This window comes from Crinia signifera, unplaced genomic scaffold (genome assembly GCF_055691185.1).
Source record: "Crinia signifera unplaced genomic scaffold, ASM5569118v1 HAP2_SCAFFOLD_311, whole genome shotgun sequence".
Classification (NCBI taxonomy): Eukaryota; Metazoa; Chordata; class Amphibia; order Anura; family Myobatrachidae; genus Crinia; species Crinia signifera.
Genome location: NW_028142204.1, coordinates 91,727 through 119,242, shown reverse-complemented (window position 1 = coordinate 119,242; position 27,516 = coordinate 91,727). Strand labels below are relative to the sequence as shown.

Here is a 27,516-nt window from a genome sequence, read left to right as displayed (position 1 = left end):
CCAAACTTCGAATCTTCCAGGGAACATCCCACAAAGACTTCACCTCTCATCATGATGCTGAAGCATATATTAAAGAAACAGATGCCGCTACCCACCAAAACACAGATTGGGCAGAAGATTGATACCACCCCAACCCCATAACCCTGACACATATTCCCTGGACACACCTCCTCCCCAATCCACCGGATCCTGATCTACCTACCTACAGCTGAGCAACCACCACCCCCCCCCACCCCCCCCCCCCTCCTGAAACAAAAACGGTGACCCCGAAACATCTGAACTCAGAGACTAGAATTGGAACTTAATCTATGTCACCAATACCTTGGAGCCACATCACCTCAACCAGACCTATACACCCACGTGACAAAACGCCCAACTGAACGCCTTACCCATGCCCCTTCTCGACTTACCCCTATCACAGATTATACCCCTCCCCCCCCCCTCCTCCCCTCCCAATCACTGGAATCTGATTCGCTTATATACAGCTAAACCTCACCACCCCACCCTGAAGGAAAACTGGTCATCTTGAAACACCGGAATTCAAACGCATACTTTGAAACCTTACCTCTAACACCAGAACTCTAGAGCAACTCCTACACCAAGACCAAACCATCCATCTCGATGCTCTATTTGAAAACCAACCAGACTTCTCTTCCACAAGACTAAACTCCCTCCCCCCCCCCACCCCTCTTACCGAGAGAAGAGACACGAGACCCTCCCCCCCCCCCCCTCGCCTGACACCCTACCCCCCACCCTAGCGCTTGTGGCGAGCGCCCTGTTACAAAATGTTTTACTTGTTAATGTTTGGGCTTCTCCTGGCTTAGGAGCCGCCCTCCAGTTTGAAGTTACACACGCTCAGAGAAGCGTGCACTTTTGCACTTTTCCACTTGGAAGTCGTATTTGTTGTTTATGTTATCCTTTCCTATGTCCCTTCCCTTCCCTCACCCCACCCTTGCGATGACTAATCACATTGACAGTGGCGGATTCAGGGGGGGGGCACCCGGGCACGTGCCCCCCCTGTCATTTATTTTGTAGCTGAGGACCAGGGCTTTCCAACGAGCCCAGCCCCGTGTCTCTAGCCCCCCGGTAACCGGAGATATCGCCTGGCAAACCTGTAACGTTTTTTCCCCATAGGAAAATATGTGACCCGTCAATTCCAACCCCTACCCGGTTCCGACGGCTGCCAGTTCCCGCTCTGGCACTACAGAAGCTTGTGGTTGATTTCATTAAATTCCAAATCGCTGGGCCTTCAATATGATACCAGGCTGGTCCAAATCGGTCAATCGGTTCCAGAGATATTGTGGGTAAACCAATTTTTTTATTTTTTAAATGTAATTTCATGGCTGTTCATGTTCTTTGAGGGCAGATTACTCTGGAACCAAACGTTCCAGTTTCACTGGACCAAAATCATTCAAAGCCCAATCAAAAGTTCTTCAATATAATACTTTTCTCATGTAAATGGGTCAGTTGGTTCCGAAGATATAGCCGGTTAAATGAGATAACTGGTTAAAGGAGGGAGGGGTGGTTTTCTCTCCCCCTCACACCAGAAAATGCAGGGACTAGGCTGGTGTAAAAGGGGCCAACCTGGGAATGCATTTTCTGGTGTGAAAGGGGTATTATTTCAAATAGCCGGGTGCAGTGGCAGTGCTCTGAATACAGCCAGGCTCTGCCACTGTCAGTGGCTATCACTTCTGCCTGGCGGCGGCTGTCCCCCATTTACCACAAGCATGTATTCCACCTTGGCAATGAGCATGTAATCCCACATGGCAACGAGCATGGAACCTCTGGCAATGAGCATGGAACCCTTGGCAATGAGCATGTAGAGAAGCAGCACTTATGTAGCATAATTTTTAATAGGCATTATGGTGTTTGGCATAACACATAATGGACATAATGGCGTGTAACTTAACGTGTAATGGACATTATGGTGTAAATGTTTAATGCGAGCCTTTGGTGGACAATGTCCCTGTTTATGAAGTGTATTGTGAATTTTGGCTTAATCTGTGTGGCATTATGTGAATTCTGGCTCAATCCATGTGGCATTATGTGAATTTTGTCTCAATCCGTGTGGCATTATGTGAATTTTGGCTCAATCCATGTGGCATTATGGGAATTTTGGCTCAATCCGTGTGGCATTATGTGAATTTTTTCCCAATCCGTGTGGCTTTATGTGAATTTTGGCTCAATCCGTGTTGCAGTATGTGAATTTTGGCTCAATCCATGTGGCATTATGTGAATTTTGACACAATCCATTTGGCATTATGTGAATTTTGGCTCCATCCGTGTGTGTTATTATGTAAATTTTGGCTCAATCCATGTGGCATTATGTGAATTTTTACACAATCCATGTGGCATTATGTCAATTTTGGCTTATTCCATTTGGCATCATGTGTAAGGGGCAAGTATAATGGGGTCTAGTATTTTGTTGCATAATGTGTAGAAGTTGTATATGGTGTTGAAACGCCCCCTGTTGAGTGGCCACACACCCTTTTCCAGAGCGCGCCTTTGGCGCGCGCACAACTACATCCTTCACTTTTGTCGCCATGGTGGGCCTGCGTACTTTAAATGCCAGGGCCTATTTTTAATTCCACCCTCTCCTGCCGCTCTCTTAGCATGTACACTGGCACCACTAACACCGCCCCTCCCCCACCCAAACCCTTTTTTATCATGGTGCCCCCCCTGTCATTTTATCCTGGATCCGCCCCTGCACATTGACAATGTTTTTTCTCTTTCCAACCACTTTCTAGTTCAAGAATTGTACCACATTCTAATGCCAATTTTGTTTTATGATGTCTTCCTTAGCTATCGGTAGTTGGAATGTGGGGGGCATCAACTCCCCCCAAAAAAGAAAGCGCATCTTGATGTATTTGAACAAGCTCCGGCTAGATATTGTATGCCTGCAGGAAACCCACCTCACCCCATCAGAAACAGCAAAATTACAGATCCTGCAGTGGCAAGTCTTATCCTCAGCTTCCTATAACTCAAAGGCTCGAGGGGTCGTGATCCTAGGTAAGAGGCAGACACCAATGACCGCTGAAACTCTACACACAGACACTGCAGGCAGATATACACTATGCCGCATCACAATAGCACAAACCCAATACCTCATACTCAACGTATATGCCCCAAATACCTACTCAAAACCTTTCTTCCTTGAGATAATTAAACTACTCACACCCTACTTACATCAACCCATAATCCTCTGTGGAGACTTAAATTTAATATCCCACCCCATCCTAGATAAACAATCACAACACACCAGACACTTACCCAAATTAGGCATCCCAACAATGGCTCAAAAGCTACACTTACTCGATATCTGGCGACTTCTCAACCCCACAGAACGTGACTTTACATGTTTATCAGCAGCCACTGGAAAAATGTCTAGAATAGACTACATACTAACATCCACCACGTTACTCCCCAAGATCACCTCAGCAACAATTGAACCGATAATGATCTCAGATCATGCAGTAATAACAATTTCCCTCACAACTTCCCAGGAGAGAACCTCCTTCATCTCATGGAGATGCCCGTCCTCTCTAGCCACCTCAGAATCCCTACGCACCACAGTCATAAAAGCATGGGAAGAATACTCCATAAACAACAGTGACACGGCCCAATCTAATCCACCACTCTTTTGGCAGGCCTCTAAAGCCACAATAAGAGGGAGAATAATCTCACACACCTCCTACCAGAGAAAATCCACAGCTAAAGAATTCTCCCAGGCCCAAGCTAACCTGACTGCTGCCTTTACAAACTATAAGCAATCCCCTACCCCACAGAATAAAACAGAATACTGGACTGCCAAAACCACCTTTGAAGGCCTCCTTATTAAATCGGAGGCTAATTACACCTTTGCAGCCAATGCAAAATTCTATAAATTCGGTAACAAAACCAGCAAACTGATGTCTAATCTCCTCAAAGGATATCATGCCCCCACTACCATCCACCCTTTAAAACGCCCCGATGGCACAGTAACAAAATCTAATGCCCAAATAGCCGAAACCTTAAACGGTTACTATAAATCCCTATATTCAGCACCTACTTCTGACAATACCCAAGCTAATGCCTTCTGGGATAACATCATAACACCACACCTTCCCCCAGATTCAGCCAATTCCCTTACCAAGGACTTTACCCTAGAGGAGGTCCAAACCGCTATAGCAGGGCTGAAACCGGGGAAAGCGCCTGGCCCAGATGGCCTAACATCAGAATATTATAAGCTTCTGTCCCCCCATATAGCCCCTACACTTGTAGCGACTTATAACTCCATACTCCATAGTGACATTGCCCCCCCGTTTTTTAATGCAGCCACAATCAAAGTAATCCCTAAGCCGGGACGCGACCTAGCGGACCCGGGCTCATACCGCCCAATATCCTTACTTGACATGGACTATAAGATATTAACGAAGATTATCGCAGAGAGATTAAAAATCTTACTCCCAACACTTATACATGGGGACCAGACGGGTTTTGTCATGGGAAGAAACCCAGTCACTAACATTCGCAGAGTCCTCTCAGTGTTATACCAGTCCCAGTTGGCCGTGTCGGGCGCCCCGCTGGCGATACTCTCCCTCGACGCGGAAAAGGCGTTCGACATGGTCCACTGGGACCACCTGTACTTAGTATTACAAAAATTTTCCTTCCCAGAAACATTCATTAAACTTTTAAACACACTTTACGCTGGCTCAGCATCCAGAATTCAATGCAATGGTACTCTTTCAGAACCTTTCCCCATACTTCGAGGAACCAGACAGGGATGCCCCCTTTCGCCCTTATTATTTGCCCTAGCCCTTGAACCCCTGGCCATAGCCCTTCGCCAATCCCCTACCTTCCAAGGCATTCAAATAGGAAAAATAGACCTTAGGGTCTCTTTATTTGCAGATGATATGCTGCTCTTCCTTACCGCACCTGAACACTCCCTCCCAGAAGCCTTCAAAATAATTGACCAATTTAGCTCCTTTTCAGGATACAAAATTAATATGAACAAATCAGAATTGATGACCCTAAAAGGCCCCCCACCCCTCTTCCCAGACAGACCAGACCTCCAAAAAATCAAACTCCAACATACACAGATCAAATATCTAGGTATCCAAATCCCAACAAAAATGTCCAAAGTATACTCTTCAAATTATGGCCCCCTACTCACCTCTATATTTAAATCTATGGAAACTTGGAAAGATCTCCCGCTATCCTTATTGGGTAGAGCCGAAGTCATAAAATCTATGCTGCTACCCAGACTACTGTATATGATACAAATGCTCCCGCTACGTATATCCAACAAAGACATACAACTCCTAAACTCCCACATTATAAAATTCCTCTGGAACTCAAAAAAATCCAAAATCGCACTAGCGAAACTTCAGATACCCAAACCACTAGGGGGACTGGGCATCCCAGACTTAAAACAATATTCTAAAGCCTTGTTATGCCGTTTCGCTTTGGACTGGCTAGCTGAACTAAGTAACTACTCAGAATATGAGATAGACTGCGCAATGTTTGCCCCATATTCCCCAGGAGCCCTCTTGCATACACCCCGAAAACACATCCCGCCCCACATCCTACATAACAGACTATTCGCTGACACACACACGGCATGGTGGTCTGCCTCAAAGGACCTGGGTCGCGACCCCGAAGCCTCCCCTTGGTTACCAATATGGGGAAACCCTATGTTTACTCCTGGAATCGAAAGCTCCATCCTCCTTAGACTACGAAACAAGGGACTAAAAATTGTCTCCCAGGTCTTTGACCCGGGGGGCAAATTATACTCCATTGCAGAACTCCAATCCAAATTCAACCTACCTAACAATAGTTTATTCCCACTCTACCAGATACGACACTTTGCAAGATCACTGCCCCCACTCATCCCATACTCACCAGCCACACTAGTATTAAAGAAACACATAGCCTCCATACAATCAGCATCTTTCAAAACCAAACATATATATAAACTACTTGCTACCCTCCCAGCAGAAAAAAACTGGAAACAAATCACATCTAGATGGATGAATGATTTTCCTTTATTGACTAATAACAACTCACTCCACAAATACCATCATAGCACTTTACGCATCCTTAAGTCCTCCATCTTGCAGGAAGTGCACATCAAAGTCCTTCATAGGGCATACATATCACAACACCGTAGAAGCTTCTTTGTAGAGGAGGAAACAGGTATGTGCCCAAAATGTCGGTTCCATACAGCCTCCTTCATACACAACTTCTGGACCTGCAGGCATGTAAGAAAATTCTGGTTCAAGCTTGTTTACTACATCAACTGCAACTTCAAACTAAAGGTATGTTTGGACCCTCTCCCATTATTGTTTGCCAACTTCGAACCTTGGACACTTCCACCGGGTTTGGATCACCTGATCCCGATTTTAACGCTCACCGTTACTGTTGCGAAAAAAGTGATATTAAACTCGTGGATCTCTCACCATATACCCAACATAAATGAAGTTGAAACATTAATGTTGAAATATATGTACTATGATAGATATGACACACTAAGACACTTCGATGCTCCGATCTCCCGTTTCTATAAAACCTGGGGCCCATTCATACATAGCCGTGACCCCGATTTGAAAGATAAAATATGCAAACTTTTCGAAACACATATAGATAATTTCTATATATAACCTAGCAGAATACTCTGCTCTTTACCCTCCGAATAGCTAAGGAACACAAAATCTAATTAAAATAGCCATCGCAAAAAAACCCTCCCCACCCCCCCCCTCCCCTCTCTCCCATTTATCGTTGTTCTGAAAATTTGTATGCTAATTGATATATTTATATACCATAAGTTTATATAATATAAAAATGAAGGCCGCATGACTCTGTACACCTGCTGCAAAACTAAGACAATCCAACACTTACAAGAAGCAATGACATTGCCTACAAAGGATTGTGCCTTAAATGTCAACATTACCAGTTCATTCAAATGTATACAATGTCTATGCAAAAACACCCTAACCTGATGTAAAAACTATTCATCTGTGACGATTGCGAACCTGAATAAATATGTTTTCAAAAAAAAAAAAACTGTATTTGAACAGTCAGTAAATACAGTATTTACCATTTGAGCATGTACTGATTTAACCAACTGCATGTGAGAACTCAGGTCAAACAGGTCACGGTGCTGCACTATTTTTAGTACCAGTATGTGAATCGAGTGATGTCTCTCTGTGTTAAAGCATGTGACGTCTGTGACAGCTGCTCGTGCACGGAAGCTGAGGCTAGCTGAACATCTTTAAGATCAAATCAAATTTGAAAATGTTTTTTTTCTTTTAGAAATCTGATCAGTATTTAAAATTGTATGTTTCATTTGTTTTTTAAACCATTATGTGACAGTAACATTTGTTTTTTCTGTCTCCTCAGTCAAGTAGAAATACGATCTGACTGCTATTTCTGTTCTCTTTTAAAATTTACAAGTAAAGTACAGTTACATTATGTTTGCAGATAAGATATTTCTTATATTTCATTGATTATTTCTACTAGAATTTTGCCTTAAAGCAAGAAATATGTGATATGTACACTAACCCACATTATGTGTGCAGTTAGTCTTCCTATGTCAGTACTTGGAAGTTCAGTGGTATAATTTTAGACCATCACTAGTATAATGACTTAGTATACAGATTGCTTAGAATGTAAAAACAAAACACGGATTACTATTGTTCTTCATATGTTATCCTTCATAGCCTAATATGAACACTGATACCTTACTGGAACATTTTTACAAGCCACAGAGTGGCTCATTCCTGTTTTAGGATTTTGTTGAATTTTTATGTTCTGTGTTTAGTTTGTATGTTCTCTCCAGATAATTTTTCTGGGTTTTGCCTTATTCACTTGTCATTGTTCTTGTATCTGTGAGCACAGCTGCTCAGGTGAAGCTTGTGAACTTTATAGTCTGTTTTGTATCATTTGTGGGTTAAGTCAGTTTTCCAATTATGACCTCATAGCCTCCACGAGTGCCTTGTATATAACGATAAATCCATGCTGCAACGGAGTTTGGGTGGACCTAATTCACCCTTCCAGCCGGGGCTGCTACAGGTGAAGACTAGTAACTCGCAGGCACCGGTGGACCACTATGGGGATATAATATAATATTATTATTTTATGTATAAGGTGCCACAAGTGTTTGCACCTCAAAGGGCCCAGTCTAGGGCTTCAGACTAAGGAGAGCTGTTGAAAAATCACTACCAATCACAGCTTCACAGTTAGTTTGTAATACCACCTCCTAACAAAACATCGATACTAGAATGAATGTCATAGCCTATATTGACAACTGTGGTATGCAATCTCTTGATTAATTGGTTTATAACTATGCTAGTGGATTAATCTTTTTCCATAGTATGAATAATGCCCAAGTTTCATAATTATTTTCTCCGTTATATTTGTATGGTTAATTACACGTTAATTGTTTTAAAAAAAATATGTTTCTTAAGTGTTTTGTTTGCTCCATGGGCGAACCATTGTGCAAACAAACAGGGGATATATGTAATAAATATATTTTTAGTTTTATAATGACATAACTGCTGCTGTGCAGTTTTCAATGTATTATTTTGTTATACAATAACCATGCACATTCAAATAATGGTTATTTACATAACACAAATGGGAAAAATTAATGTCTAAGTATTATTTAATAAGTATATATGCCTTGATAAGATTCCTTGTATGGTCTGCGACCACAACATACAGTATTTTAGTTTCGGATAATGTGCAAAGTTAATTTTTTTTTTGTGTTTCTAGTAGATTACCTCTTACCAGAATCCTGATTTAGTTTGGACTTTGGGTCACTACAAAAAACCAGGGTGGAGCTAGTCTACCCCAGAAAGGCGGCTATTAATGGCAAAGTCAAAGACCTGCGCAAGTGCCTGCTGACACAGGATATGGTAACAGAGTCAGAATTAAAGGATACTGTGGTTTTACTACCTCAGTCGCAGAAGCACAATTCAGGTTGAAGTCAACTTCTTACAGACCTGCCAGCCAGAGCAAGGGTTAATTCTGTGCTCATCCCAGATTAGCATAACATCTGCACCACTGTCATCCACATTTTAGGGCTTATCATGTGTGAGACATTATTGATTATATGTTATTAAATGTTTTATAGATAAAATCAAAAATATGTAAATTATGAAGTTAAATCTACAAAATAGTCAGACAGAAAAGATTTGCCTTATGCTACCTCATAGAAACATCTAGACTGCTATTGGGGATAAGACAGTAAGTATTTGCACTGTACAGAGACAATTATTAAAAGTTATTCAGTAACAATAGTATCCATTATGAAATGGAAGATGGATTCTCTGCTGATATAAGGATTGCAGAAGTATTTTACATAAAATCTATTGTGTGAAACATTATCCTATGGTCAAAAGGTAGTTTTATATGTACTAAAGAAATATTGTCTTATTTCAGAGCAACTATTGGTAAGTGTGGGGAATTGTGACCTGTTCACAGACTACACCTCAGGACAATAGTGTGTGCCGTGAAGATCACGTGTGCTCACATTGATAAGGCAGGCCAGAACCCAAATTTGGGTCTCCGTCAAAACAGATGGAAGGTAGAATGGAGAACCGCAACCGTGCACACACAGTACGTGGAATACCTATCTAGGGTCTTGAAGAAGATCTGGGGTAGGAGAGCCAGTACTAAAGCATTTTGGAACTCCATGCTCTAAATAAAAATAAAAAATACATGTAGAAAAGGCTGTCCAATCCTGGATCGTAGTTGTGAGCTTGGATATTTGGTTCAAGTTTCCTGGTATTACCAATAGCTTCTCTAGTCTGTGTTCATTGCACATAGCTAGGGTTACTGACGTAGATAATGTTACACAAAATTAGATTTACTATAGATATAGATTAAATTGCTATAGTTTGAGAATTTACATTGTCTCAATCACACTAAGTGATTATAAGTACAATGGCCTTATTGTCTCTGGAGTGCAACATACTACTGACATTAAATTAAATGAAAAACATCTTTGATTAAGAAAAGCACAATAACTATTCCATATTATAAGTGAATTCACGATTTAAGGTTCAATGAAGAGAAAAGTAATTTAAAGCTAATGACACTGGTTTAATGTGTATAATAGTCTAAGATATTAGTCGACAGTCTATTTATCATATTCGTATTGTTCCTACATACTGACAATATTACTAATATCCATTGATTGACTATATAATTGATACAATGATGAAAAGATAGGGTGATAATTAACAATTTTCTTTCCACTTACACTTAGCTGAACATATGGTATCCATAAGAAAGATGATCATTTATAGAGATAATTCTATATTTTTGAGACCGATAGTTATACATATTAAGGGATGAAGCTGATTCTACACAAAGAATAATGCATGGGTTTATTCTTAGTAAGATTCTAATAAAATGGTTTATGAATCAAGACAATAGGTATTGGGATATATATGCTTATAGTGTGCATCCCTCAAGTGTTGAAATGCTTCCGTTTGTGTGGAAAGAAAATAAATGCAACAGTCACTAATGCGTTCTCTTCTAAGACTGCAGATATCCGTATGATGACAGTGACTAGTCCACCGCCTACTGAAATGTATGCAGCCTTTATTGAAAGACAAAATGGACTCAGAAATGATTTCTAAATTGCTGCAAAAAGTGGGGACTGATAAAATGGATTTTGATTATATTAATTGTTGCATCAATGTACAAACATTTCGTGTGAAAAGCCAGCAAGACATATCAATGGGACATAAGCTATTGCAAGCTACTATCACCTGTTCCTGTCAATCAAAGACCAATCAACAAGCTATTATGAGGATCACCAGTTGTTGCTGTCAATAGAAGAGATCGTGAAGTGAATGTATAGCTTAAATGTATACTCTAATTACAACATGTTTACGTCAGAGAGCTGACTAGAATTGCTGACAAGTACTAAATACGTTCTTCCATATATGTAATGATTTAAATAGTTAGCATTATCACCATATATGAAAGCACCCCCATACTATTGTGGCCAAAGATAGATAGGTTTAAAAAGTATAAATTGGATCATGTGACACAGCAAAAAGAAGGAGGGCTGGGGCCTGCCCCTCCTCCTTCTCCACACTCCACGTTCCTGGATGCTGTGCTGTTCTGTTCTGTCTGTCTGGAATTAAGCAATATTGTATAATATATTATTTTGGATAAATATGTAATTACGTGTCATTTATTTATCCTCGAACTTAACAGTGGATTTATTCCCAACTTATCACTATCCACGCTCACCCGAAGCGTGGAGAGCCCCGCGAGGGGCGGCGGTACACGTCCTACGACCTTTTCATACCCCCACTATCCACTTCGGCATGGAGTTGAGAATAGAATAGTGTGGCGAGCGCAGCGAGCCACAGAGCCCGAAGCGTGGCGAGCGCAGTGAGCCGCGCGAGGGGACACGCATACCTTCACAGCTATCTGCGTCCCCTCGCGGGCTTCACAGGTGTCAGCGTCCGCTCGCCACGCTTCGGGCTCACGCTGACACCTGTGAAGCCCGCGAGGGGACGCGGATAGCTGTGAAGGTATCAGCGTGCGCTCGCCACGCTTCGGGCTCGCTGCGCTCGCCACACTATTCTATTCTCAACTCCACGCTGACGTGGATAGTGGGGGTATGAAAAGGTCGTAGGACGCGTACCGCCACGCTTCGGGTGGCCGTGGATAGTGGGATTTACACGGTCCACAGCTGTGGCGTCCACTAGTGGCACTGAGGGTGGGTTTCAATAGTGTTCCCCTAGGGCCACCTAAATTTAAATGCTTTTGCGTCTAAATTTAGATGTACCCCTTCACCTAAGTAAATCCAGACGCATTTGCGTCTGGGTTTACAAGCCCCAACACCTTTGCGGCTTGCAAGGCGCCTGTATTCTAACTCTTTAGCGTCTGAATCCAGGCTTTCCGGCTTCTTAGCGGCTATCTATGTGACTCGAGATTCAAACGCAGTTGCTTCTGAATCTCGCGTACAGTTTAGAAGCGCCGGCATCGCTGTGCCGGGGTGTGCACTTTAACATACCCCCGTTGTCAGCGGTGCCCAGGCGCTGCCTATTTCACTGTGGAACTACAAGTGCCACAGTGACATTGACCTGTCAGCGCTGCTGCTGCTGGCCGGCAGCTACGCTGTTTACATACAGCTAGAGCGGCACAAGCTCAGTCAGACAGAGCTAGAGCGGCACGCGCACGGTTAATCAGAGCCTCTGGCAGGCTGCCAAGTTTCATAGCTAGAGCGGCACGCGAGCCTCTGCACTTCCGGCGCCGTGAAACTACACAAGTACCATAGACGCTGTGCGCATGCGCACAGCATCTATTCTACTAGATTGGGGGGTCTCCCAACTGCCACCCCCCGCAGCGGGACAATGCCTGCCGTGGGTGGGACAGCGGGACAGGACCCGAAAATCGGGACTGTCCCGCTGTAATCGTGACAGTTGGGAGGTATGGTATAACCATCCAGCAAGCAATCCCGTACATGTACTTGGTGTCACCTGAACGCAGCAGTGATCCCAGCCTATATACAGTATGCCCAGTTTTCCTACATCTGCACTAATGGCTACGTGCAGTTTGCTAGCCTGTACGGTTTGGCGCACCTGTATCTCACCACATTGGCATGCCGGGCACATATTTACCATTACACTCACATGTGTTTATTATCATAGAACATAGCAAAGCGCGCATAGCTACTGCAGCAGAGAGAGAGAACATATGGTATACACACAGAGGCTTTCCATAGATTATAATCTGGTCTATATACACCTGTGTCACACTTTGGGAAAGCAGATAGATAATATACAGTGTATAATAATGCAGACAGCACTGGGGCTGAGATATTACAACCTGAGCCATAGAGTAGCGCTGCTGAGGATACACTGGTATGCCCATACACATAGATATCCCCAGTAGCACCATACAGCAGCCCTGTGGGAGTCACATACATGACCAACATACAGACTGAGCTCCAGTCCTCACCCACAGGTTGCTCAATGCTCAGGGGGTGTTCTGCACATGTGCACTTACCAGCCGCTTCTTCTACGCAGGGGCAGAGCGTCCATGGCGTCCCAGTCAGTGACTGCCTCCATCAGAGCAGCCGGGGCAGAGTGCTCATGTAGGGGGAGCAGCAGTGATGACCATGCAATATGTGCCAGGTGTAGTTCCAGCAGCTGCTAATAGGTGGCGATGGTGCGGCACAGCGTGAATGACGTCACTGCATTGTAGCTACGAGATACACGGACAGTCCGTGTATGAGTGGCTGGTACAGTGGCGTGTACCGTTAGTTCAGCGTCTGGGACAGCCACTCAGGCTGAGCCACCACGGGTTCGAATCCTCCTCCAGTGTCTGCTGTTTCAGGGGCGTGGGGTGTAGCCCCTTCGGATCCGGGAGCAGCCTGAGTTTTTGACTCATCCACTGATACCACAATATTTTCTGCTCAAACTACATAATATTAATAATTAGCCACCATATATAACCAGGAGGAATAACTTTAAGTGGGGGCAGGACGGAGACTGTGTACAGACCAATTACCATTACGGCTGCTCTGATGGAGGCAGTCACTGACCGGGACGCCATGGACGCTCTGCCCCCTCGTAGAATATACAGTTTATTCATTGGCACAAAACAGCAAAATAGGTTAAAATTAAAAAAGTGCATTAAGAAAAAGTGAATAGAAATTGGAGCTGTGTGTCCGTGTCGCTGTACACTTATACAGTGCCCGTGTCAGCAGATTTCCACATACACAATTTTCGGTACTTGTGAGTTATCTGGGCGCCCGATTTCTAAATCGGGTCGGATCGGGCACATCGCATCGCATCGCATGCGACCATCGGATGCGATGCGATGCGATGACCCGATTTTTCCATAGGAATCAATGTTAAAATGGACGGAGTCCATTTTAACATGGAATTCAATGGGAAAAAGGGGTCCTTTTCATACCCCTACTATCCAAATGGGCATGGAGTTGGATATAAACCTGTGGCGAGCGTAGCGAGCCACCGAGCCCGAAGCGTGGCGAGCGTAGCGAGCCCCGCGAGGGGACATAGAATACCGTCCCCTCGCGGGGCTCGCTTCGCTCGCCACGCTTCGGGCTCGGTGGCTCGCTACGCTCGCCACAGGTTTATATCCAACTCCATGCCCACTTGGATAGTAGGGGTATGAAAAGGACCCCTTTTTCCCATTGAATTCCATGTTAAAATGGACTCCGTCAATTTTAACATTGATTCCTATGGAAAAATCGGGTCATCGCATCCGATGGTCGCATGCGATGCGATGCGATATTGCATCGCATCGCATCTGATTGTATGCCTTAACTTAAGGCATACAATCAAAAAATCGGGCGCCCAGATAACTCATAAGTACCCAATTTTCTTTAATAACTCATGTCGACCTATTCCTGTGTTGACCTTTTTCATGCAGCCTTTTGGATTGTGTCGACCATTTTCAGGGTCAATTTAAACCAGGTCGATCTTTTTCATATGTAGACCTTTTCACTGCAGACCAATAGATCTAATTACTGTCGACTTAATGACCCTCACCCCTGGTCACAGCATCTATAAACTGTTATGTAGGACAGGAGACAAGTCCCGAAAACGAATAGCATTCCTCCCAACTGTCCTGATTACAGTGGTACGGTCCCGCTATTTGGAGCCTGCCCTGATGTCCCTTGAGGGGAGGTGATCATGGCTGCTCTGCTTTGTGGGGCAGCCGGTGATTGCTGGATAGGTGCAGCAAGGAGAGACGGGGCTGGGTACGCTGGCAAAGAAGATGGAAAACCCGGGGCCTCGATGCCCGGTCCCGCCCCCGTTGCACATAGCCCCGCCCCTTTCCAGGGCCAGCTGCATGCAGGTCCCACTGATCTATTGGTAAAAGTTGGAAGGCATGTTTGATGTTCTGTGTATACAATACATTCCTTTTTCTTTTTTAATAGTAGGATCGGCAGCAATTAGCTGTATGCTCTGGCCTTCGTCTGCGGATCTTCACCTCCAATGAAGTGTATGGCCTTTGTCAAACATACATAAAAAAAAAAAAAAAATGATACCCGATCTATTGTCTGCGGGCGCGGCCTGACGGGCAACCCGTACAGACAGACGTGATTCTAGTCTGGCTCTAAACACAGATATTTCTCCATTCCCTGGAGAGAAATTGGCCTCACACTCCTTGCTGAAACAGGTAAGGATCATATGGTCGACCTAAAGATTGTCGACAGTCATTAGGTCAACATACTGCAAGGTTAACATGGGTCAAGGTCAACAGGTCATTTGGTCCAAAAAAGCATTAGGTCGAAATGGTCTAGCTCAACATGGGGTTTTGTACTTTTTTTTTTTACCCGAATGCCGACACAGTCAACATGGACACAGGATTAAGTGCACCGCATCCCCTCGCATGTCTGGCTGTGCTTGGCACTCTATGTTATTCTCCTACCACACCCTAGTGCAGGCATTCCCAACCACGGTCCTCAAGGCACACCAACAATACAGGTTTTAATGATATCCAGGCTTGAGCACAGGTGACTTAATTAGTACCTGTGATTTGGATTAATCCATCTGTGCTGAAGCCTGGATATCACTAAAACCTGCACTGTTTGTGTGTCCTGAGGACCGTGGTTGGGAACGCCTGCCCTAGTGGATGGTAGGGCATGAAATTCCGCCTGTCGGCACATGTCGGCTCAAAAAAAACCCCAAAATTCCAGTGAAAAACCCAGTCGACCTAGACCATGTTGACCTAATGACCTGTCGACCTAGACCCATGTCGACTTTGCAGTATGTCGACCTGATGACTTTCGACCATCTGATACCGCTGATACCGGTTAATAGATAGAGGTTATCAATCCGCACAGCCTGTAATTGGTATAGCTATCTCACCCCTGCATTACTATATTAAGTATCAATTGGTAATGGGGGAGGCGCACCCAGGAATATGTATTAGACTTGGAAGCAAAGAAAGATAAAGTATTCCTACAAGGGGCAATCTAGGTTAGCATATATTAATGTTCTGATTAATGTTATAGGTACATTAATAAAGTGACCCAAGAAACAGAGAATTGGCTAAAACATGATGTTTATTGATTCATTTATTAAGGACAGCGAAATATTAAAAACATAAGTGAAAAGTGATAAATGTGAAATAAAGTGCATTAGAAAAAAAATTAAAATAAGTCTGTTACGTGTGTGTTATCGGTCATAGCATGTGTGTCTGTAATACTGTTATTAATCTCCACGCAAATATTAATTATTGCTCTAATTAGGCAGTCTTGTAAATTCATTATCAAAGGGACATGTGCACGTTTCAAGATGACGGGTGCAGCAAAATTGTTAGGAATAAAGGTGCGTACACACGGGGCAATATGATCGCTAGCAATATATTGCTCAGCAATCATATTGCCCAGTGTGCCGTTTTCATCTGCGACCAGAGATGGTCGCAGATGAAAATTTAAACACTGCTGGGTGAAGAGGCAGGGGATGTCGCTGGTCGGAGGAGCATGCTCCTCCGACCAGCGACCATTCAGGGGCTGAAAACGGGAGCGCGCACCCGGCGATTTATCGCTGGTGCACACTCCAATCACTGGCAATATGGTTGCTCAGCGACCATATTCCCAGCGATTTCAGCCCCTATCGCCCCCGTGTGTACACAACATAATCGCCCCCCGATGACGTCAGCGAACCGGGACCAGGGCGGTCTTTTTGTATGGGCTTAATGGGCACTTGCTCTGGGGCCCCAGGTGTATAAGGGCCATACTCTGATAGCTGAGGATCCCCTTTTTCCAGGGATACCAGAATTTTGAAAATCGGCCCTGGGGAAATGGAGATATCCAACTTCAAAGCAGCAGTCCACATCTGACCTGTTAATTGCACTTCCCAGTCAGAATTCTCAGGTTCTCTCTGACTAAGGCTGGTTTCACACACTCCGGCTCCTGCCGGACGGTGAAATCCCGCACGGCCAGGGAGCCGTGCCGCACACACTAGTTGTGAATGGACACTATTGTGTCCATTCACACGGGACGGCCACGGCCCGGCCGCACGGTTGCAGCCGAATCCCGCCACTGGAAGGGATGGCTGCCGGGCTGTGGCCATCCCTTCCATGATAAACTAGTGTGTGAGGCACGGCTCCCTGGCCGTGCGGGATTTCACCGTCCGGCAGGAGCCGGAGTGTGTGAAACCAGCCTTAAGGTGCCCATACACGTCTCGATGCGGGCGTGCATTTTGAGCTTAAATAGCACGCATCGCATGCCTTGTACATGCGTTGTGCATGCAATGCGATGAAAAGCAAGTACAAAAAGTATGTGCAGCACATACTTTTTGTACAGTGCGATGAGATGCCGCGGGAGCGCGCATCTCAAAGCACACATTGCACCCGCCGCATTGGAATGTGTATGGGCACCTTTAGAGTTTTTCTGAGGAGGGGAGAATAGGTAAGGGATCGCTAAAATCTGTGGTAGGGCATGCTGGGAAGTGTAGTTCCACAACAGCTGGAGGGCCATGAGTTTGACACCACTGCTAAACCCCTTAATGCCCATTACATGTAATCACAACCCACCACCTAGCATCATGCCACACCTCTTCCCTTAGCCCAAAGCAGATTAATCTTGCACCTCCTCTCCCCTCCCTCGCTCCCCCCCCCCCAAGACATACTCTTCGCCAGTCGTGACCGAAGAGTGCACTCACATAGAATTGGTCGCAGGTGGGGGTACTGCAGCATCTGTCGGATAGGGCACCTCTCTCCTCCTCAGCATCGTTCCTAGCAGCGTTGGGCTGTGTTCTCTGCCGCAGCGCCCTGGGGGCGGAGTTGGGGCAGCTGTCTCCCCGCCTGTATCCTTCCCGTCTATGTTGGGCGGTGTCCTGAGCAACGTCCTGGGGGTCCTCAGTGGCAGCAAGGTTTTAGTAGCATCCTGAAGGGGAGGGAAGAGGAGGAAAACATCCATATTTAAAAAAAAAAAAATGCTGGTCTACAACAGTATGTAAAAATAGCGGCATAGTGAGTTTAGGAGAATCCTGTTCAAAAACTTGCAAAGAGATGGTGCCAGTGTGCACGCTCAGAGAGCAGATAAAGGGCGGGAAGGGGATTAAAAATAGGTCCTGGCATTTAAAGTACACAGGCCCACCTTGGTGTCAATAGTATCAACACATTTGTGCGCGAGCGCTCAGGAAAAGAGGGTGTGGACACTCAAAATTGGCCTTGTGTAGTGTTCCACACCATATACCACTTCTACACATTCTGCAACAAAATAATAGACCCCATTATACTTGCCCCTTACACATTATGCCAAACGTATTGAGCCAAAATTCACATAATGCCACGCGGATTGAGCCAAAATTCACATAATGCCACGCGGATTATTCTTTATTCCCAGCGGTGGCAGGCGGCATTTCAAGGAAAAAAACCCTAACCCCATTGCACCTACCCCACACTGTCCCCCATCGCAGCAGCCCCACACTGTCCCCATCGCACCAGCCCCACACTGTAGTCTCCCATCACACCAGCCCCACACTGTCCCCATCACACCAGCCCCACACTGTAGTCTCCCCATTGCACCTGCTCCACACTGTAGTCTCCCCATTGCTCCAGCCCGCACTGTAGTCTCCCCATTGCAACAGCCCCACACTGTCACCATCGCACCAGCCCCACACTGTCTTTCATCACAACAGCCCCTTAAATTGTAAGCCATCAAAATGTCACCCTTATACTGTATGTAGAAATGGAGGAGGGCGGCTGGTGCAGCAGTAAACGGGAGGCCGAGGAAGCAGCGTGGGAGGGTGGAGGAAGGAGAGGCAGTCAGGACATGGTGGCAGCGGGGGTAGCCGGCGACATCATGCAGCAGTCTGACTGTACTCACCACCAGACGGTCCACACCAGGGCAGCGCTGCAGGGCTGACCAGTCTCCTCCTGTGGTCCAGGCGGCGCAGCTCCCGGAAGTACGCGTCCACTGTCCTGTGATCTGGAAAATACAACTGCTGCTCCAGATGGTAGTGGCAGCGATAGTCTGCGGTGATAAAAACCTGGTAGTCTGTGGTCAGCAACAAAACGCGTTTCTCCGCCTCAGGGTCAGCGGCTTCCTCAGTTGTGCTGACATTAGTGTAGACAGCGCTATTTATAGCAGTCCCGTTCGCGGGGTTATTACAGCCGCACTTCCGGGTATGCGCTCCATGCCTCGTTTCCAGATGGATCCATTTATAATCTCTCGCGGCCATCTTTAGCTGCGTTCCAAGCCTCGTTTTGAGTTTAGCATATGACGACAATCTCTCGCGGCCATTTTTATTTCATATACCAAGCCTGCATTCCAAGCCTCGTTTTAGGTTTTAACATATAACACTGATCTCCGGCGGCCATTTTTATTTTGTATATCAAGCCTCGTTTTAGACATACTGGCCGTCTATGTAACCAGCTCCAAGCCTCACTTTGGGAGCCGTTTTTATCCTTCCTGCTTTCCACTCAAAAAGCCTGCTATTTCCATAATGCCTGTATTCCATGCCTCATATCACTATGGCCTCAACATATACAACACAAACAACAATTAACATATAACGACAAATATAGATGTATAACAATTTATACATAATTATAAAAAACGAATATACATAGTTTCTTCATATTTTCATTATTGTTTTTTATCTCAATTAAGATTAGTGTTGATTTCTTTATGGTAATGCAGATTACCCCATTATATGGCAATAATTCTTTTAACATCTCTCCACAGGATGCAAGTAATTCATCTCTATTCAATAAACCATAATATCAATTCTTTATATATTAATCAATAGTATAAATTTACATAATTTTAAACACCTTAATTATTAATCAAACCAATTTTGACTTTCAATTAATTTGTATCTACATAGGACATAAAGAATATGACCCATTGAGTCAAAGAATGTGCACACAGAGAGGACTCCCACTATTTTTCCCCCACTACACATTATTCAACTCAATGCTGTCATTAAGGCCCAACGGATTTAAAGTTCTGAGGCAGAAAATCCAGTATGCCTCCCTCCTGCATAACTGGACATATCTGTCTCCCCCCCTTGGGGTATTTTTGATATGTTCAATACCTATCATACGGATCCCATTAAAATCGCCACTTTGGCAACCCGCCATGTGTCTGTACAAGCTGTTACTCTTATTCATTTTTATTATATTGCGCTTGTGCTCCATGAATCTAATCTGCACTTCCCCTCCTCCTCACCCCTCTCCTCTTCTCCTGCTCTCCCTTCTCCTCTCCTCCTCTACTCTGCTCTGCTCCCCCTCCTCTTACTCCTCTCCCTCCTCCTCTTCTCTGCTCCCCTTCTCTCTCTCCTCCCCACCACTTTTCGTCGGAGGAGGAGGAGCATTTCAATCGCTGCTGATCATGTACCATGCAGCACCAATGACAAGAGGTACACAGTGCCTTCTGTGCTACTTCTCTACATGTCTGCTTCTCTCCTCCTCCACTCCTTTGCTCCTTCTCTGATCCCCCTCCTCCACTCCTTTGCTCCTTCTTCTCTGATCCCTCTCCTCCTCTCCTCCTTCCCCTCCTCCTCTCCCCAGCTCTCCCTTTCCCCTCTTTTGCTCTCCTCACCAATTTCCCCACACTTTTCTCTCTCTGACTGCCAGTGAACCTGTGCTGGGGTACAGGAAGAGAAGACCCAGCGCCGGGGAGATGGAGCAGGAAGAGATGACTAGCACAGAAGAAGAGAAAGTGCAGCAGACCCAGTCTGCCCAGGAGCAGGGGCAGCAAAATCATCGCTACCATCGCTGCTGATTGTCACAGGAGGTACCCAGCACCAGCTTGCACTGCGCTCCCTTCTCTGCACCTCCTCCATGCCTCCTCTCCTCCTCCTCTCCCCCTCTTCTTGTCTGCTCCTGCTCTCTGTTCTCCCCTCCTCCTCAGCTCCCCAACCACCTCCTCCGCTCCCCCTCCTCCTTTCCTGTTTCCCCCTCCTTTCTTTTGCTTCCAATACTCCTCACCCCCTCCCCTACTTTCCTTTCTTCTTTCCTCTCACTCCTCAGCTCCCCTTCCTCTTCTGCTTCCCCTCCTCCTCTCGCTTCCCTCCTGCTCACCTCCTATACTCCGCACCCCCTCCCCTTCTCTGCTCCTCCACTCCCCCCTCCTCTCCTTCACTTCCCCTCCTCCACACCCCCTCTCCTTTTCTCTCTCCACCCTCTCTCTCTCTCTCTCTCCACCCTCTCTCTCTCCACCCTCTCTCTCTCTCTCCACCCTCTCTCTCTCTCCACCCTCCACCCTCTCTCTCTCTCTCCCTCTCCACCCTCTCGCCTCACCCTCTCTCTCTCTCTCGCCTCACCCCCCCCCTCTCTCTCTCTCGCCTCACCCTCTCTCTCTCGCCTCACCCTCTCTCTCTCTCGCCTCACCCTCTCTCTCTCTCTCGCCTCACCCTCTCTCTCTCTCTCTCGCCTCACTCTCTCTCTCTCTCTCGCCTCACTCTCTCTCTCCTCACCCTCTCTCTCTCCTCACTCTCTCTCTCTCTCGCCTCACCCTCTCTCTCTCTCTCGCCTCACCCTCTCTCTCTCTCGCCTCACCCTCTCTCTCTCGCCTCACCCTCTCTCCACCCTCTCTCTCTACCCTCTCTCTCTCCACCCTCTCTCTCTCTCCACCCTCTCTCTCTCTCTCGCCTCACCCTCTCTCTCTCTCTCTCGCCTCACCCTCTCTCTCTCTCTCGCCTCACCCTCTCTCTCTCTCGCCTCACCCTCTCTCTCTCTCCCTCTCTCTCTCTCCACCCTCTCTCTCTCCACCCTCTCTCTCTCTATCCACCCTCTCTCTCTCTCTCCACCCTATCTCACCTCACCCTCTCTCACTCTCACCTCACCCTCTCTCTCTCTCGCCTCACCCTCTCTCTCTCTCGCCTCACCCTCTCTCTCTCGCCTCTCTCCCTCTCTCTCGCCTCTCTCCCTCTCTCTCGCCTCACCCTATCTCTCGCCTCACCCTCTCTCTCTCCTCACCCTCTCTCTCTCTCTCTCCTCACCCTCTCTCTCTCTCTCTCGCCTCACCCTCTCTCTCTCTCTCGCCTCACCCTCACTCTCTCTCTCACCCTCACTCTCTCTCTCACCCTCACTCTCTCTCTCGCCTCACCCTCTCTCTCTCTCCACCCTCTCTCTCTCGCCTCACCCTCTCTCCACCCTCTCTCTCTCTCTCTCTCTACCCTCTCTCTCTCCACCCTCTCTCTCCCATTCCCAGCAGTCACCTCTCTGGTCACATCCCCCTGTGTTGCTGTATAATGTCCCAATCCCAGCAGTCACCTCTCCGGTCTCATCCTCTGGTGATACTGTATAATGTCTCATTCCCAGCAGACACCTCTCTGGTTACATTCTTCTGATGTTACTGTATACTGTCCCATACCCAGCAGTCACCTCTCCGGTCACATCCCCGGTGTTACTGTATAATGTCCCATTTCCATCCCCCCGTGTTACTGTATAATGTCCCAATCCCAGCAGTCTTCTCTCCGGTCACATCCCCAGGTGTTACTGTATAATGTCCCATTCCCAGCTGTATCCTCTCAGGTCACATCCCCCGATGTTACTGTATCATGTCCCATTTACAGCAGTCACCTCCCCCGGTGTTACTGTATAATTCCACATTCCCAGCAGTCACATCTCTGGTCACATCCCCCGATGTTACTGTATAATGCCTCATTCCCAGCGGGCACCTCTCCGGTGTTACTGTATAATTCCCCATTCCAGCAGTCACCTCTCTGGTCACATCCCTCGGTGCTAATGTATAATGTCCCATTCCCAGCAGTCACCTCTCTGGTCACACCCCCCCCCCCCCCCATTGTTACTGTATAATGCCCCATTCCCAGCAGTCACCTCTCCGGTCTCATCCTCTGGTGTTACTGTATAATGACCCATTCCCAGCAGTCACCTCTCCGGTCACATCCCCTATTGTTACTGTATAATGCCCCATTCCCAGCAGTCACCTCTCCGGTCACATCCCCCGGTGTTACTGTATAATGTTCCATTCCCAGCAGTCATCTCTCTGGTCACAACCCCCGATGTTACTGTATAATGTCCCATTCCCAGCAGTCACCTCCCCCGGTGTTACTGTATAATGACCTATTCCCAGCAGTCACCTCTCCGGTCAGCAGCTGGATGATTTTGTTGGTGAGTTTCAGGATCTTATGGTCATTGTCTCTCTCATTTATCAATGAGTGAGGTTAAGGCACAGTCTTGGAATCCTGGGTCCTGATCCCTCTTCTGAACACATAGGGACGGCTGCTGCTGGGTGTCTCACATTCACCGTCCTTCTTCGGTGGCACATAATCCTAAGTGAGGAGAAAAATGTTAAATCAACTGCACTGATGGTATAGCAGCTCTCATAAATGCAAAGGTTCTGAGGGGTAAAAAAGAGCGATGGGATAAGTTTATACGAGTGACACCTGTAAAGTAAAAATGTATTAGTAAAATAATGTTTACACTCCTTTTGGAGGATGTGAGGTGAGAGAGGGAGATTGTCGTGCTGTCCCTACTAACCCTAACCTTACAGAGGCAGCGGTATTCCTCAGCTCAGTTGCTGTCCGCTTCTGGGTGGAATCTTCTGTTGCGGCTTTGGTCCCGGGGCGCGGCTTGCTGACGTCAGCGACTGGCGTGTCGGTACTTCGGGCAGCAGCAAAGTCTCCAACCTGTTTCATGCCTCGCTGGGCACTTTGTCAAGGTGGTGTGACTGATAGAAGTTGCTCCCTGTATGTAAGGAAATGAAGTAGAAATTCACATCCAATTTTAACATTTTGTGTATTTCAAAAATGTAAAGAAATAAAAAAAGTTTGGACATTTTCCGAGCAACAATCTGGTTGGAACAAATATTTTAACGACATTTTGGGTGTCACGAACGGTGAAACAGTGTCAAGGCATGCATTATATGTAATAGTAGAGTGCAAGACTAATAAAAACACTAATAAAGAGATTACATCTCCATATGTGCCAAAGTGGTTTGTGCAAAATGCTAGTGAACAGCTAATGAACCCAATACACCAATCATGTCCAAACTATGGCCCGCAAGCTTTTGTGAAACTGCAAGTCCCATCATGCCTTGCCACAGTTTTGCTATTAGGGAATACTAAAACTATGTCAAGGCATGCTGGGATGTGTAGTTTCAAAACAGCTGAAGGGCCACATTTTGGACATGCCTGCAACATACTGTACGCTCAGTGACAAACAAGCTTTAAAATCAAAGTCAATTGTTTGGTGACCCGACTCCCAGGCTGCACCTCACCTGGATTTCTCCTCGCACCCTTCACGCACAGTAGGGCAATAAGCTGCATCTAGTTTATTTAGGGCGCAAAAATGCAGCCGACAAGACCAGGGCAAGTGCTGCGAACAATTCATTAGCTCCCACTACATTAGGCAAGAGCTACGGGTGCACAAAACAATTGAATCACCATTATATGTTGTTTAGCACCTTACATAAATTATATATATATTTTTTATTATTATTATTTTAATATGCAGTACAGTAAGACCAGCAACCCTTACCACCAGCATAGCTCTGCCCCAACACTCATGGGGTTACGAGCAGCAGTCACAGTAATGTATACACAGTGGGGTATGGCCAGCAGTCACAGTGGAGTATGGCCAGTAGTCACAGTATGCACAGGAGTCCAGTAGAAAAAAAAAAAAAACAATTACAGCAGAGTGCGCAGCGGAGCATGCAAAGCGCAGGCTTCCATCCAATATAATGGCGCAGAGCCGCAGTCGCATCGAATTCTGTGGGATGCAATTCTCTGGAGAACCCAAGGCCGGGAAGATGGCACTGAGCCTCGTTGGGGGATGTGAGTGTGGCGGAAACGCCCATTGTTCGGAGCATCTCTTTTATTTGATATGTTTGTTTGGCCCCATCACACACAATGGTGGCCCCCACCGTAATGCCCATCACACATGATGGCCCACACTGTAATGTCCATCACACATGGTGGCCCACACTGTAATGTCCATCACACATGGTGGCCCCCACCGTAATGCCCATCACACATGATGGCCCACACTGTAATGTCCATCACACATGGTGGCCCCCACTGTAATGCCCATCACACATGATGGCCCACACTGTAATGCCCATCACACATGATGGCCCACACCGTAATGCCCATCACACATGATGGCCCACACTGTAATGCCCATCACACATGATGGCCCCCACTGTAATGCCCATCACATATGATGGCCCACACTGTAATATCCATCACACATGATGGCCCACACTGTAATGCCCATCACACATGATGGCCCCCACCGTAATGCCTATCGCACATGATGGCCCACACTGTAATGCCCATCACACATGATGGTTGTCCACACCGTAATGCCTATCGCACATGATGTCCCACACTGTAATGCCTATCACACATGATAGCCCACACTGTAATGCCCATCACACATGATGACCCACACTGTAATGCCCATCGCACATGATGGCCCCCACTGTAATGCCCATCGCACATGATGACCCACACTGTAATGCCTATCACACATGATGGCACCCACTGTAATGCCCATCGCACATGATGACCCACACTGTAATGCCCATCGCACATGATAGTGGCCCACACTGTAATGCCCATCGCACATGATGACGGTCCACACTGTAATGCCCATCACACACGATGACCCACACTGTAATGCCCATCACACACGATGACCCACACTGTAATGCCCATCACACACGATGACCCACACTGTAATGCCCATCACACACAATGACCCACACTGTAATGCCCATCACACACGATGATCCACACTGTAATGCCCATCACACATGATGACCCACACTGTAATACCCATCACACACCTTAACAGCGACTACATATGATGGCACATAAGAGCCTCTTACCTACATGCTCATTGCCAGGGGTTTCTTACTCAATGCCAAAGGTTTTATGCTTAGTTGCCAAGAAGGTTTCATGCTCGTTGCCCAGGAGGTATTATATCCTTGTTACCCAGAATGGGAAAAGCAACCCCAGCAAGCCCTCCTGTCTGTGGAGGGAGGGCTTAGCCGGCAGGAAGAGCTGACAGCCACTGCTAGCAGAGAGCAGCTCAGCGTTGTGGCGGGGGGGGGGGGGGATTTGTCACTTTAAAGAGCTGCCATGCTGCTCACTTCTCAGGACTTCAGCAGTGGTAACAGCATGGGGGACGGTGGCGGGCTACATCTGTAACAACAGACACACAGCTTTCAGCAGAGAGCTCATCAGCGTTTCAGTGCATGCAGGGGGGGCGGATGAGAAAGTTTGCAACGGGGTGTCAGCGCACCAGGGGGGCAGCGGAAGGGCGCAAAGTCCCAGACACAAAAAGGGCAGGAACACTAATTTCTGTGTCCTACGGATGACAGAAGGAGGGTGATATGGTCAGATGTATCTGCCTTCACCGTGGTTCGCAACAAGAGGACTAGCGCAGATTTTGACCCAACTTGAATAACTCTGCAGCTCTTAAGGCCCCCATCTGCTAGGGTGGGGAATCGCCTGTGGTACCCCGCCAACTCACCCGGCAGCTGCTACGTTCAGTTCACAAATATTTCTACCCATGCATGTTGCCCCTTCTTTATATAAACACCTCTTTCTACACTTTTATGAAAACTCTTCACTACTGTATAACCGCAGCTCACCGTTACCAATTCTAAACAGTCTCTTGTTACAGTACATCTTCAGTTGTGACACCTGTCAGTATCACACTGACCCCAGGGGTTAATAAACTGCTTTCTGTTCTACCCTGATACTAGTAAATCCCCTAAACTCCAATACTGCTCTAAAACAAACAGTCATATTTATTGTGGGTTTTATTACTGTTTTAATTCAGCTCATCCTGGAAAAGGATTTGTGGCATTGAGAAAACCTCTGCGAGTATTTATAACAGTGTCTTGAGAATAAAACATTAACCTGGTCATGTAATTATAATTATGGTCAAAATAATAGGCAAAATCAGTGCTGGTGGCTGCCAATCGTAAAATATGTGATAACAGAAGTGAATCACTTGCCTCACCACATAATTACTTTTAAGTACGATATAAACAATCAACTAAATATATATTTTTTTGGCATTTTTCAATAAAGAAACTTTTAGCCTAGTGCTGCTGTGAAAAAAATTCTGATACTCTCTCTAGGTCTGTGGGTCCCAACCTCGGTCCTCAGGACCCCCCAACAGTCTGCGTTTTCCAGGTCACCCGGCAGGTGCACTCATTATTCACTGACACATTTTAAAAGATCACAGGTGGAGCAAAGTATTTCACCTGTGATCCTGCATGGAGGCCTGGAAAATGTACACTGTTGGGGAGTCCTGATGACCGAGGTTGAGAACCACTGCTCTTGGGTGTTGGGATTTAAAAAAAGTTTGGGAACCACTGTCCTACGCCATACTAGAAAGATGTACCGAAAAAGTTACTTGCAGCCAATCAAGCAGGTCTGAATCACCCTCTACATTTAGTTTTCTGTACTGTTGCTGGAAGTCTGCATACTTTTATTCAGGCAATGTATGGTTCTATCTATATGATGCTTTGAAATAAAAATCATTCTTTAAAAAAAAAAAAACCTTTCAAAAATTCTATAGACTTAGGGGGAT

The 27,516-nt window shown here is 46.1% G+C and overlaps 1 long non-coding RNA gene across 2 annotated transcripts; it reads right to left on the bottom strand.

Moving 5' to 3' along the window:
• Nucleotides 1–22,239: 22,239 nt before the first annotated feature.
• On the bottom strand, nucleotides 22,240–23,621 carry LOC146055085 (uncharacterized). Of its 2 annotated transcripts, none has more exons than XR_014468444.1 (3): nucleotides 23,452–23,621; nucleotides 22,783–23,237; nucleotides 22,240–22,718 (listed from the first exon to the last, which is right to left on the bottom strand). It is a non-coding gene; the product is annotated as an uncharacterized LOC146055085 (long non-coding RNA). The 2 variants fall into 2 exon arrangements; XR_014468445.1 differs by having other exon boundaries at nucleotides 23,457–23,621.
• Between the last annotated feature and the right edge of the window lie 3,895 nt (nucleotides 23,622–27,516).